Genomic DNA, 15,744 nt, shown 5'->3' with positions numbered 1-15,744 from the left:
AGAATTTTCAAAGAAAATTCTGTGAAAAGAGAAAGTGGGAGAGGTTTGATAATTATACTCCCTTGAACACATCCCGAAGATGGATTTTGAAGGAAGCCTTTCAAACGGGTTACGTACGCGTTAACAAACCTCCACCATTGAAAAAAGGAGGGCAGCACGATGAGACCAAATTTTGCGAGTTTCATAATGATACAGGGCATACCACTGATGAATGTTTAGATTTGAAAAATACAATTGAAACACTTATCAGAGCTGGAAAGCTCTAAGAATTTATTTCTAGTTGCAGAGAGTATAAGGCACAAAGAAGACCCGATAGAAGTCCTGATCGCGACCAAAATCCTAACTGACAAAGGGCATATCCCAAGAGAGATTACAACACCACCCAAAATAATGATCGTAGGAAAGCGCGTGACGATCCTACTGATAGACGCCAAGGAACTCCACCACGGAATAGACAGCATGCCATACAACAACAACAACACCAATTTCCCAATAATGCGGCGGGAGTGTTAGCTACCATCGCTGGCGGAATTGCGAGAGGAGGCACGACTACTTCACAATGCAAAAAACATCTGAAGTTTGTGATGACAGTTCGCGATTATGCACAACCCTCCACATCCCATTTCAAACGTCAGGCCATAAGCTTTGATGATGATGACTATGGCGACATCATTACTAACAATGATGATCTACTAGTAATCTCCGCCTGCATGGCTAATCTCCAAGTAAAATGTATTATGATTGACAACGACAGTTTTGTCGACATTATTTTCTGGTATGCTTTTCGCGCGATGAACATCCCAGAAGAACATCTAATCCCTGGATGTTCAGATTTAATTGGTTTCTCTGGAGAGTGCGTGCAACCCCAAGGTACCATTGAAATGTGGGTAACTTTTGGAATCATGCCTCTAGCATGTACTATTAAAGTACGCTTTTACATCATTGAATATGCATCAGCATATAATGTTATCTTAGGGAGACCAACCATTGCCTCTTTAAAGGCAATCATTTCTATGCCTCATCTTTTGATGAAATTCCGCAATTCTTCTGGAGCTGCCGTTGCCATTAGAGGTGATCAAAAAGCAGCGTGCAGCTGTTACAACACTAGCTTGCGAACAAAGACTGCAGTCTAGCGCGATAGCAAAGGAAAGGCATCGATCAATATGACAGATTTGGACATGCGTGAAGATTTATGCGATACCAGACCCCAACCAGATGGGGAATTAGAGGATCTCCAACTGGGTCCATTACCTGAAAACGTTACCAAAATTAGACGACACCTCCCAGAGATGGAAAAGAAAGAATTAGTGGCAGTATTACTAAAAAATAAAGACATTTTTGCTTGGACAACAGCTGATATGCCAGGAATAGACCCTGATGTAATATGCCACCATCTGACCCTTGATCCAAAAGCCAAACCCATTGCGCAAAAGAAGCGCAAAATATCCCGGGAAAAACAACAAGTGGTTGAGACCGAAGTCGCAAAGCTGCTGAATGCAGGAGTTATCAGAAAAATCACTTATTCCACTTGGCTTTCTAACGTCGTGTTAGTCAAAAAAGCCAATGGGAGGTGGCGAATGTGTACCGGTTATACAGACCTTAATAAGCATTGTCCAAAGGATTTTTATCCTCTTCCCACCATTGACAAATTAGTAGATAATTTTGCGGGGTATCAAATTCTTTCTTTTATGAATGCATACTCAGGGTATAACCAGATACCCATGTTTAAACAGGACGAGGAAGCTACAACCTTTATTATTGAAAAGGCTACGTATTGTTATAATATGATGTCATTTGGCCTTAAAAACGCCGGTGCCACATACCAACGAATGATGAACAAAATCTTCAGCCAGCAGATTGGCCAGATGCTCGAAGTATACATTGATGATATGATCGTCAAAATAATGACCACCCCACAACACCCTCAAGATTTAGAGCAGGTGTTTCAATAATTACGCAAGTACAGATTACGGCTTAACCCGTCCAAATGCGCGTTTGGGGTTCCTGCGAGAAAGTTCTTAGGATTTATGCTAACGCACATAGGCATAGAGGCTAACCCTGATAAATGCAAAGCTGTCCTTAACATGACCAGCCCTCGAAATATTATGGAGTTACAACAGTTAACTGGAAGGATAATAGCTCTGACCTGGTTCCTTCCAACTTCGGCACAAAAGTCATTAACTATGTTTAAGCTGTTGCATAAACAAACAGATTTTAACTGGACTCTAGAATGCGAAACAGGATTTACTGCTATTAAAGAACATCTGGCTAAACCCCCAGTCTTAGTGAGACCTAAACCGAATGAAACATTGGTTTTATACCTTTCGGTTAGTGATGAGGCCATTAGCACGATTTTATTGCACGAAGATGCCCAGGGACAACAGCCAATTTACTTTGTTAGCAAAGCTCTTCAAGGCCCAGAATTGCGCTATCAACAGATCGAAAAAGTCACTTTCGCACTCATTCTCACACCCCGTCGTTTGCGACATTACTTCCAAGGACACACCATCAAGGTTAGAACTAATCAGCCCCTTAGACAGGTTTTACAGCAACCTGACCTGGCTGGATGAATGATTTCTTGGTCAATAGAGTTATCAGAATACGATATCATTTACGAACTGCGCCAGACAATTAAAGCCCAGGTATTGGCTGATTTCCTCATTGAAATGACGCATTTCCAACAGACTCGGACAAATAAAGATTGGACCATCTTCGTTGGTGGTTCATCCAACATCAAAGGAAGTGGGGCAGGAGTTATTTTTGAAAGCCCTCAAGGCGTCACCGTGGAGCATTCTATCCACTTTGGTTTCAAAGCCTCCAATAATCAAGTTGAATATGAGGCAGTTCTTGCTGGAATCGCAACGGCAATGGACTTAGGAGAAACAAGAATAATCCTCAAAAGTGATTCGCAACTAGTAGTGGCACAAGTGCAAGGAACTTACCAGGCAAAATAAGCCTTAATGGTAAAATATTTGGATAAAGTACGATTGTTATTAGCTGATTTTGAAAGTTTTACACTGGAACATATCCCCAGGGAACAGAATTCCAAGGCAGATATTTTATCCAAACTCGCCAGCACAAAGGGACCAGGAAATAATAGATCAGTCATCCAGCAAAGCGTCCCTAATCCCAGTATTATAATGGTTGTAACTAAACGAAAAGCTCGCCCCACTCATAGCGCGCGAGACATGATCGATGATGACGAGATGCAAACAAAAGATACAGAAACTTGGATGACACCAATTTGGGACTACCTGACTAGAGGAACAATGCCTTCCGAACCGCGCGCGGCAAGGAAACTAGCGCACAAGGCTTCGTTCTATACTATCATCAGTGACCAGCTGTATAAAAAGGATTCTTTTCCCCAATGCTTAAGTGTTTAGATCCCCAACAAGCTCAGTATGTTATCACCCTTGTAAGTTGCCTTTGTAGGCCATGAACATGAAAGAGGGAAAAATTAAATTTTTAATGCAGAAGAAGCAACCTTTGCCCACCCTCAATCATGTTTAACCCATGAATCATGCAATAGACATGTTAGGGTTTAAAATAGATACCTTTATTCATATTATTATTCCTCATCAAATGTGTTCTTGATCAATTCTTCAGACTTGAAGAACACAAGTCCTCCGATGGAAATCCACACCACCTTGTTATCTTGTAAGAGAAGAACCCTTCTTCGAATGTCCAATCTCCTTCAATGGAGGTTGCTACACTCAAGAGAAGAATAGAGATTGGGTAGTGCCTTTGGTTATTCCAAGAGAGAGATAGCTGCCACACTGATGTGTGTGTTGGCTAAGGTTTCAGTGGAGAAAATTAGAGATGAAGAAGAGATACACAACTAAGGAAGAAGAGGGGCTATATATAGATGTGGCGACTTATTAACCTAAGACTAGGTCAAATCAGCGCCCTCATGAAATCCCAATCTTATTAGGTAATTTCCTTAATTTTATCCAATCAATCTGATTGATTGGTTTTCCCAATTTCAGCCAATTAATTTAATTAATTGGTTTCCTTAATTTTACCCATCAATCTAATTGATTGGTTTCCCAAATTTCAGCCAATTAATCTAATTAATTGGTTTCCTTAATTTTGGTCAATCAATCCAATTGATTTGTTTCCCTAATTTCAGCCAATTAATTTAATTAATTGGTTTCTTTTAATTTTGGTCAATTAATCCAATTGATTTGTTTCCCCCAATTTCAACCAATTAATTTAATTAATTGGTTTCCTTAATTTTGGTCAATCAATCCAATTGATTTGTTTACAATCAATCTAATTGATTAGTTTCCTTTATTTTCTCCATCTTCAATAAATCTAATTTAATGACTATATTTAAATTCCAATTTTCAATTCGAAATTCAAAATTAGAATTTAAATTAATTTTATTTAAATTCAAATTTCAAATTCGAAATTCGAAATTAGAATTCAAATTAATTTTATTAATTTACCATTTAAATTAATTAGGTTACATCATGGATCAAGTCCAACTTGACCCATGATGCCACCTACTCTCTTTTGGCCCAATATGTGGGCTTTTCCAAATTAGGCCCATTATGCCTTATTGGGCCCAAAACACATATGCTAGAATTCAAGACAACTTAAGGTGTTTGTGTGCGACCCATCAGGCCCAACATAGCCACTGACATAAATGGGCTTGTGCCCATTAGGCCCAATCCATCTAATGACAACACAGAGCACTAGCAATGCTTTGTTGTCCCAGAGCTAGTTGAGTTCATTGAATGATCAACCTGTTATACCTATTTGGTTACCGTGTGAATTGTCCTTTCGTCTCGGTTATCCATCCCATTGACCTAGGTCAAGGAAAACGTATCAACCTCTGCGGTCTAGGGTTAGCTTTTGCCGAAACAGGGAATCTTCATTTACGGACTCTAAAGAGCGGGCCATCTCATGACTCTTTTACTATGCATAGATTCCCGAGGCCCCAAAATGTCATCCCGGTTTCACCGGTCTACGGATAACCTAATCTCTCACAAAGATTGACGAATTCCTTTAGCTTGTCACACTAGCCTTGAGTCCTTAGGGCATGCCCAAGAGTATACCTACGAGTCTCCATTTTTCAGGCAGACAAGATATACAATCAAAGCAAGCCTTCCAGAGCACAGGTCTATACGACAACGTTAGGTCTAAGGAAAGACACACCCAAATAATAAGAGACACTACAAAAAAACAGGCATTTTGCGGCGGTTCATTTTTGGTATACGCGACGGTTACAACCGCCTCTAAATGCATTTTTGCAATTAGGGGCGGTTGTAACCGTCGCGTATACCAAAAATGAACCGCCGCTAAATGCCCGTTTTTTTGTAGTGAGACATTACCTATTGATACTATCTGTGAGATTTCCTTGTAGTGTCTCTTTGTGGGTCAGTTCAGTGCGAGCTATTCTCCAATAGGTCCACCCACGAGTCAGCTAAGACATCTCCATGTCTGTAGCTCACGAGGACTCTACCTTGCATCTCCATGTAAGTAGCTAAGTCGTGCTAGTCTTACCCGAGATCACCAATGCCCATTATCGGTATCTCTAGACTAGAAACATATTTCTGGCAATGGACGTGTGGTGTCATTGAGCCCTCATGATCGTGATCCCTATAAAAAAATCCTCAATGAGACACCCGTTCCATTCCAAGGGCTTTATCCAGTTACTCATATTCAATATTTGAGACATGCAATATGAAACAAGATAAATAATGCTTTTATTCATAAAATTTATTCATAACAAATAAAGAAGTACATGGGTCCATCTAACTCTCAGATTGTCTCTAGGACACCTATGTACTAACACGAAGTTCACGAGGGAATTGGGGGCCACCATGTAAGAACCTGCTCCGTTAATTAAGGTATTTAATTAATTAATTATGCAAAATTAGGAAATGATTCCATAATTGACTCTAATAATTATTATCAGGCTTTAATAATCATAGTAATTGAGTAATAATGCTGAAAGTCGCTATTCGGAAGAAAAGTGCAGATACCGGTTCTGCTAGTCGGTATAAATGCGTACCGAAAAAGTATCCCGGAAAATTATAAGAAGTGTATAATAATTACTAAAATAATATGTAGGACTTGTAAAACGAGTTTCAAGTCCAGATAATGAGAACTGGTACTAGAAACCGGTACTGGCTTGGAAAAACGCGTACCGAAAAGGTGCTCAGAAAATTATAAGAAAAATATGTTAATTCTTGGAAAAATGTGTATTTTCAGATTCCAAAGTTTGGGATTAAAATGCTAAGCGTAGCAATTAAAGTTAATACTGTGTGTTAATTGGGTAAGTGGCTATAAATACCCTTGTTAAGGGCACAAAACCCTAGGTTTTCTGTTGCTACGTGAATGCTGGAGTGGATGGTCAGTTGCTACTATTCCATTGAGCTTTCTTCACCATTTTGGAGATCAAGTGTCAATTTTGCTTGGTTTCTTCACCTCCAAACACTTGAGCCTTGTGTGAGTGGCCTTTGTGAGTGTGTAGAGAGTTGTGGTTCTGAGTTGAAGGACTGTTTGAAGTCAGTTTGTGGGTTGAGTGGTCTTGTGTGAGGGTGAGAGCTTCCTACTTGGCTTGTGAAGCTTCAAGAAGCTTCTTTGTGAAGAAAGGACTAACCTTTGTGTTGCATTTTCGTACACCTTATTTCCAGAACCTGTAGAGGCAGTGTGGTGAGCTCCTTGAGCCATTGATCCTCTGTTTTGAGCTTTGGTGAGTTGTACCTACCTTGAGCTTGTGTTTTAATGGATTAAAGGTGTGATCTTTGCATGTTTAAAGGATTAATCAAGTAACCAACTGAGGTGTGGACCTTAATCAGTATAAAGATGTATGCTTTAACATAAGTAAGTGTTAAAAATGGAACCTTGGATGTGTATCTTCACGAAATGCATTTTCTGCATTCTGTCGTGAAATATCCGGATATGTGCCCGATGAATATCCGGATATGTGATATCCGGATATGGGTTTTGAGTATCCGGATATTAGATATCCGGATATGGGATTCTGGATATTTGGATATTGCATATCCGGATATGGTCCCGAGGAATATCCGGATATTCTGGGATTTCGAAGAACAGTAGCTGTGCTGTGAGGACAGTAGGCTATTGGGGGTTTGGGGACCCTAGATTGATGAAGTTGAACTTCTGTTTTAATTAAACTAAGGCAGAATCAAGTGATTAAGGACTTATGGCTTGGTATGGAGCCTTAAGACGTTAAACGTATGGAAAGGCATTGTCCTAATATTGTATGCTTGTGTTGCATTTTTATTGATATAGTATTGGTCCATAACAGATTGTGAATCTGCTGTGTTTGGACTTTGAGCTGTGGACTCTTGGCTTTTGGAGTTAGCTTGCAAGGTAAGCTTTCGTGTCCTCAGTTTAGCCATGTTGTGGTTCCACCATGTCCCATGGGGGTATGGTTTATGCATGTTGTGTACATGCTTTTGGATATTTGATATGTTGATTGAACTTTACATGTAATGGCTTTTAATATGCATGTGTTGTTTCATCTTGACGGGAAGCCTGAGTATGTAGCGCCATACAAGACGGTGTACCAGGGTGAATGCAAGTGGTACTTGCACGGTGTGTAGGTGATAGACGTATACCTGCACTGTCTCTGGCCAGTAGATTAGTATTGACACACATGGCATGATTATCTGCTGCATTGCATTGTTTTAGAAATGATAAATGATAAACTGCTTTTGAACTTATATTGCACACGTAAGTGAGCTTGGGGTGGAAGATCCTTGAGGACGCACTGTCTTACTGAGATTTCTAGTTTAGAGATCTTACCCCACGTTTGGGGAATGCTTATTTCAGGATCAGGTAGTATAGGTACTGATGCCTCAGGCGGCAGGAGGCCGGAGCTTAGCTGATTATGTTTTACTGCTTTATGTTAGCATGACTGGATTTGGATGCTGTTTATGTTTTCCGCTATTTATGATATGTTGTTGTTGAGATTGATGTTGGGCATGTTGCCTTATTTGAGTGAGCATGGGGATTGTCCATGACACTCTCCGTTAGTACTTTTTAGATTGGAGTTGTATAAACTATTAGATGGTCCGGTCTACGTTGTTGTAGTTCCGTGACTAGAGCCACACTTATTTTATCTATGTTATGAGGTATTTCAGTTAGCTGTTTTATTGCAATTACATACAGGCGATGTTTTATTAATTGATTATTAAGCAAGTTGGTAATGTTAATGGCATCATAATTGAAAAGAAAAAGTAATTCCGCATTTTAATTAAGCGCAGCTTAATACGATATTATGATAACATTACCGGATATATACGGGGTGTTACACACCACATGAGAGGCAAATCTCTCTCTAGAAAGCTACTTCGTGCAGGGTATTTTTGGCCCACTATGGAAGAAGACTCTAAGCAACACGTGCAACATTGTATCAAATGTCAAAAGCACGCAGATTTGCACTACGCTCCTCCTGAAGAGTTATCTTCACTCGTATCTTCGTGGCCATTTTACCAATGGGGTATGGATATCTTAGGACTATTTCCAATCGTGAAAGGAGGAGTAAAATGGTTAATAGTCGCGATTGATTATTTCACCAAATGGATTGAGGCAGAGGCTTTGGCCGCAATATCAGCCAACAAAATTCGATGATTCTTCTTTCAAAAAATTATATGCAGATTTGGTGTTCCGAATACCATTATAACTGGTAATACTTCAGGATCTGCACATCAAACACATATATACATATGTTGAACATCCACAAACGAAAGGTTTGGCAGAAGCTGCAAATCGAGTCTTGAAACGAGGACTGGAAAGAAGATTAGAAGCAGCTAAAGGAGAATGGCCGGAACAATTGGACTACGTATTATGGAGCTACCGAACCACCTCACATTCTACTATTAGTGAAACTCCATTTCGCATGGTTTATGGGAGTGAAGCAATGATCCCAGTCGAAATTGGTGAACCATCCTGGAGAAGGATGTACACGAATGAAGAAGGCAACTCGTAGGCATTACTGCATAATTTATATGCAATTGATGAAATGCTCAAAATTGATCACGTCAAGGAGGCAGCTTTAAAACAAAGGATAGCAGCGCGCTATAACTCAAAATTTATTAAACGCAATTTCAACGTAGGAGAATTAGTCCTACGAAGAGAAAATATTGGAAATAAGAACGCGCGACAAGTTAAACTGGCCGCAAATTGGGAAAAGCCATATCGCATCTAGAGTAAGACTGAGAAATGTTCATATGTCATAGAGACGTTATCTGGACTTACAATTCCACGAACATGGAATGCAGACAAACTTAAAATATTTTATAGTTAAGTCTTTTCTTCGGATTAATATCTGTATTTCTTGTTCATCAAATAAAGATTGCTGATTTATACATGACTATTGTATCCATCGTGTATGTTCATTAAATATAAGATTATCATATTCATCGCGCATAGCACATAAAAGGGAGGTAAAACCTTGACCGGTCAAACTTCCTCCAAGCTACAGCGCGATGGAGAACATAAAAGGAAGGTAAAACCTTAACTGGTTAAAACTTCCTCCAAGCAACAGCGTAGTGAAGCAAATGAAAGAGAGCTAATGAAACTTCCTCCAACAAGGAAGATAATGAAACTTCCTCCAATAAAGAAGATAATGAAACTTCCTCCAATGAGGAAGATAATGAAACTTCCTCCAAATATGAAAGGAAGATAATGAAACTTCCTCCAATAAGGAAGATAATCAAACTTCCTCCAAATATGAAAGGGAGATAATGAAACTTCCTCTAACAATGAAAGGAAGTTAATAAAACTTCCTCCAAGCTTACGCGCGAAGAAGAATATGAAAGGGAGATAAAGTATCCTCATAAAGGAACAAGATAACTTATATATTTCAAACATAATATGAAGCCATCGCGACTTACACAACATCAGCAATTAGATTGTCAAGAAACTACCATGTTAGCCATTGTTTGAAAAATATATGGGACAACCCCTTTTACAAACCAAGTCCTAAATAAATCAATACATAAAAATTCAAATTGTCCGGATAGACATGTCCTGAGGATCTTCATTCACTCCTGCTAGGTCCTCACCATCAGTAGCTGGCCCTTGAGGGGTTGGCTCTTGTTAGTATATGGATGTCCTAGAGACAATCTTTTTAGATTAGGACATAAGTGGACCTTTGTATTGTCGCAAATAAATAAAAGCATTCTTTATCCTGTTTCATATTTTGTCTCGATATTACTGTTAATATTATATATGAGTAACTGGATAAACCCCTTGGAATAAAATAGGTATCTCTTGAGTATCTGTGATGAGATCACGATCATGAGGATTCAAGGATACTGGATGTTTATTCCTAATTTTATGTTCCTAGTATAGAGACACTGAGAATGTGGATCAGTGATCTCGGGTAAGACTAGCACGACTTATCTACTTGTATTCGGATGCAAGGTAAAGACCTCATGAGCTACAGATATGGAGATGTCTTAGCTAAAGTCGTGGGTGGACCTATAAGGGTATAGCTCGCACTGAATAGACCCACAAAGAGACTCTATGAGGAAATCTCACAGAGAGTATCATTAGAGTAGTCTCTTTATATTTGGGTATGTCTTTCCTTAGACCAGAAGTTATTGGATAGACTGTGTTCTAGAAGGCATGCTTTGACTAGATACCTCGTCTGCCTGAAACATGGAGACTCATAGGTATACTGTTGGGCTTGTCCTGAAAGAGCACATGGCTAGGGTGATAAGCTGAGGAATTCGTCAAATCTCTGTGAGAGATTAGGTTATCTATAAACCGAAGAAATTGGGATGACATTTACAGGGACTCGGGAATCTATGCATAGTAAAAGAGATCATGAGATGATCTGCCTTTAGAGTCAGTAAATTGAAGATTCCCTATTTCGAATAAAGCTTACCCTAAACTGCAAGGGTTGATACGTTTCCTTACCCTAGGTTTTATGGGAAGGTAACCGAGACGAAAGGAAATACATACGACAACCAAATATGTATAATAGGATGATTATGTCATTAACCTAACTAGCTCTGGGGCAACAAAGCATTGCTAGTGCTCTGTGTTGTCATTAGATGGGTTGTGGGCTTATTGGGCCCAAGCCCATTTATGTCAGTGGCTATGTTGGGCCTAATGGGTCACACACTAACACCTTATTGTCATGACAATATAGCATTAAAGGTATTGGGCCTGATAATGGTTGTTAGCCCAAGAAGAAGTTTGTAAACCCACCAAAAGGGAAAAAGTGCGCATGGTTAGTTAATGGGCTTGGATGGTCCAAGACATTACTAATTAATTTAATTAGTTAAATTAATTATCAAATGTTTAAATTTTGAATTTTGAATTTGAAATTTGAATTTTCAATTTTGAATTTTGAATTTGAATTTTGAAATTCGAATTTTGAATTTGAAATTTGAAATTTGAAATTTGAAATTTGAAATTTGAATTTTGAATTTGAATTTTGAATTTGAAATTTGAATTTGGAATTTGTTAAATATTTGAACGTTTGAATTCAAAAGTTTGAATTCGAATTTGAATTGGCTATGAAAAAGTTGTTTCATAACAAAATGATAAGATAAGATCTTGTTGGAACAAATCCCAAATATCAAAAGGAGATCTTTGAGAATCTTCTAGTGAGGATATGGGGCGCTGATTTTGGTATCTGATGATGGTCATAGGATCAACCAAATGAGCTCCAGTCAGATTTGGTTTGTTGAGAGAATAAGTGAGACAGCTGGTTCAAGTTTGAATGCAACTGCTCAACGTATCTGGACTGTTATGAGGCCAAGTGGGGCGCACCATATGGCTGGCCATATGATGGTTGTTGAGTCAGATTCTTGTTGAGATATCACTTGATATCACGAGGATGTGAGAGGAGGTTGTTGACAAGATTTGAATTTTGCAACAACTCCACTCATCCCCACTAGTGTGCGCTACATAGGGCCTTATTTGAGTGAAGAAAATCTGATTTTAATTAACTCATTCTCTCATCTCCTTGTGGGTTCCTTTTGTCAGGTTTTTCTTAAGAGAGTTTTGAAATAACCTAGCCTTTTTCAAAGTAAATCCATGCGCCACTTTTGTGTCTATTCTTGCTGAATATTCACACTTCTAAACACCTTGACTTAGTGATAGTCCTCAAGAGTTGAGGCCCATTAAGTGTAAATTGTTCCACAAAACCCATGTTTTGGTTATAAATCACTCCCTCCAACCTTCTTCTTTTCATATAGAGCAACTGTTTTGAATAGTGGACCATAGCAATGCCGAAAGTGGGAATTAAGGTAGACCTGGAGCAAATTTAACATTATCTTTTTCACATATAACTATTGGGTTAGTTTGCTTTGTTCAGGACACCTAAGGCCCATCAAAAGGAACCACAAAATGAAGAGAGAAGAAGGAGTGTTGCGCATAAAGGAAAAAGAAGTCTGCTATAGTACAACATCAGTCAAAGGAAGCAATGGGGAGCCGCCACGTCAGCTACAGCAGAGAAGGTGGAGGTGCTGCCTCTGCTACAGTACGAAAGCAAAGAAGCTGAGCAATGGGGAGCCGCCACGTCAGCTACAGCAGAGAAGGTGGAGGTGCTGACCTGAATCCGATACTCCTACTCACAAAGGGAGCCAAAAGCAAGGGGGACCACTTCCATTTAAGGCCAAGCTGGCAAGAAGAAAAGCTACCATTGGAGAGGATTTAGACAAAGCGCAACCCTTGATGAAAGGAACAATGGAGATCAAATGAAGAATCCTATAAAAGGAACAAGCAATCCTCATAGAGAGGAAGAATCAGCACCCATCCTAGGACCGGTTGTCTCTTTGTTTTCCTATTTCTTTGTAAAAATGCTCACTAGGAGCTAACTTCCTCTAAGTAGGTGAGGGTTCCATAGAAGTAATCCCTTTTGTCTTAGGATAGCTTTGTAAGGAACACATATTTTATAAATGAATTTTGAGTTGCTCTTTGGTTTAATTTATTGATTTTGTGAAACCCTTTGGGCTGGCAACCTCATCCCGGGACCACTCGGTTGATGAAACACTGACAAAGGCGTGTGGAGCATTCTCAAAATCCTGGGGTAGTTTAGCCTGAAGAAAGGAGGGATAAACACCTGGAATGGGGAGCACTGCCATGTGAATCCATGCTCTTTTGAGAAGGCAGCATGGTTTCCTTGCATATAACTCTAAGTACTATGGAGTAACGTGGAGAGTAAGGCCTTACCCTCTGCTTACCTATAGCAAAACAAGGGAAGGAGCAAAATCCACTTGTAAAATATGCTACCAGGCAGGGTTAACCAAAGGGATGAAAACATGGAACCCGTAACACCTACTTGATCTTTTTCTTTCTGAAATTAATCTTAACTCAATTCCTATCACAACCTTTTCCTCACGATAACTGAACTGTGTTTTACTAGCTGATGATCTTACTTTCATTTCGTTGACTGCTCTTAAAGTTACTTCAATTGATGCCATTTTATTCGATGACCATGCTAAGTCATTCACTGCTCTCATCTGGTTCAGAAAGGTTAACATTGTTTAAGTAGCTGCTCAGAGATTGCTCTTTGTGAAGCTTAGCTGAGAATAGTGATTCCCTTTATTGCTCCATTTTACAAATTAAGTTTCCTTTAGCGCTTCTTACTTCACAACTGCTCCCTGAGGACGATAAATCTGGGGCTATAATACCCTATATTGCTTGACACGTACGCTTGCGTATAGTTGAAGAGGGTTGCTCTTAGTCAGAGTAGATTGCTCCGGTTGGCAATCCTGATTACTAATCTACACTCTTGCTCTCTGAAAGAAATATTCCCGAGCAACTCTCGGTTCGACCAAGCAATTGGCGCCGTTGCCGGGGATCATTTGGCAAGAAAGGGCATTTTTAAGGAAACATTTTTTTTTTCTTTTTTTTGCTGTTTAATCGCAGTCTTTTTGTTTTAATAAACCTCCTCCATTTGTATGAGCACAAAACCTACAGAACTTGGACTGGAAATAGTACTTTTTGATCCAGAACCCGAGAGAACCTTCAGAAATAGAAGAAGAGTTCAAAGGTTGAAAAACAGTACAATGGAGGAGGTTGTAAACAATGATAACAATGGAAATCATAATCATGAGCCTGAACCAGGACCGAATGGAGGAAGAGGGCCATCATTGAATGATATGGCTGCTCCCTTCAGAAATGGTCCAGAACGAGGATATGTTCCCCCTCCTCTGAATATCCCGAACTTTGAAATAAAACCTGCAATGTTCCAAATAATTATGAACGCTGGTCAGTTCCATGGACTACCCATGGAAGACCCTCACAGTCATTTGGACAATTTCACTGAGATAGTTGACAATTTCAAAGTTCATGGTATTTCGGAAGAAAACATGCGGATGCGGCTTTTTCCATTTTCCTTAGCTGGAAAAGCCAAAGAATGGAGGAGAACATTGCCCCCAAACTCCATCACCAGTTGGGAGCAATTGGCGGAACAGTTTGTTACCCGATTTTTTTCCCAAGCAAAACAAGCCCAAGTGAGGGCTGACATAGCTTCTTTTCAAATGTATGATGGAGAAAGTCTGTATGAAGCGTGGGAACGCTTTAAAGAGTTGATACGAATCTGCCCGAATCATGGAGTTTCTGATTGGGGCATCATTCACACGTTTTATCATGGTTTAACCCCACCATTGAAAGCAACTGTTGATGCAGCCGCAGGGGGAGATCTTTTGGATTTTACTTATCCAGAGACCTACCAGTTGTTGGAAAAACTTTCAAAAAAACATATTTCATGGCCTTCCACACGACACAGTGCTCCTAAGAAAGCAGGAGTTCTTGAGCTAAGCTCAGCTGATGCTCTTTCTGCACAAATGGCTTCGCTCCAGAACACTATAAAAAACTGGAAGCCCATGGAACAGAAAAAAACAACTGAGCAACTTCTTTTAACTCAATCAAGTCAGAGTTTCCCCACTTGTGGAGGTCCTCATGAATATGAGGACTGTAACAATCTAGCTGCTGTGTGCTATGCAGGAGGGTATGACAACAACAACAGGAGCAATGACAACCATCAAGGGAACAATAACCGAGGCTGGAGGAATCAGAATAATGCTGGAGGTAGTGGAGGAAACTACCAGAACCGACCCCCGTATCCCAGGCAGAACCAACAAAACTGGGATAAGGGTGAAGGGAAGTCCCAATCCTTTGAAACTTCTGTCAAGGAGTACATGAATCAGAACAGCGCAGCCATGCGAAACCTAGAAACCCAAATTGGTCAGCTGGCTGGAGCACTCAAACAGAGGCAACCAGGGACACTCCCTAGTGATACAGAAAAGCCGTCTCAAGATAACCAGGAGCATTGTAATGCTATAAGCATGCGAGATGGAAAAACCTTACCATCCCCAGACTTAGTGGCACGACATCGAAAGCGCGAACCAGCAAAACAGCCCATAGGAAAGGAAGTTGAAGAAGCCACTGACCCTTCACACCTTGAAGCTCAGACAGGACCAGAAGAGAAGGTCCAAAGCAATGAGTCTGCTGAAATCAAACCGGATAACGCAACACCTGTAGCAGAACTTGGAGCAACAAAAGTCAGTGAACCAGTTTCAGTTCCAACTTATGTTCCTCCATGCAAGAGAAGGAGTGAACCGATCGAGCCTCCTTTTCCACAAAGGTTGAAAAAGCAACACGAGGATAAACAGTTTAGCCAGTTTCTTGACTTGATGAAACAACTTCACATAAATATCCCTCTAGTAGAAGCCCTGGAGCAAATGCCTTCATATGCAAAATTCATGAAGGAAATTTTGTCAAAAAGAAGAAAGATCGAAG

The 15,744-nt window shown here is 39.9% G+C and overlaps 1 non-coding gene across 1 annotated transcript; it reads right to left on the bottom strand.

Moving 5' to 3' along the window:
* Positions 1 to 14,455: 14,455 nt before the first annotated feature.
* LOC133307023 (small nucleolar RNA R71) lies at positions 14,456 to 14,560 on the bottom strand. Its single transcript, XR_009750999.1, has one exon. It is a non-coding gene; the product is annotated as a small nucleolar RNA R71 (small nucleolar RNA).
* Between the last annotated feature and the right edge of the window lie 1,184 nt (positions 14,561 to 15,744).

Source organism: Gastrolobium bilobum, unplaced genomic scaffold (assembly GCF_033153095.1).
Source record: "Gastrolobium bilobum isolate Gb01-03AN ecotype WA unplaced genomic scaffold, APGP_CSIRO_Gbil_v1 utg229484, whole genome shotgun sequence".
Lineage (NCBI taxonomy): Eukaryota > Viridiplantae > Streptophyta > Magnoliopsida > Fabales > Fabaceae > Gastrolobium > Gastrolobium bilobum.
This window is presented reverse-complemented; position numbering and strand designations above follow the sequence as displayed.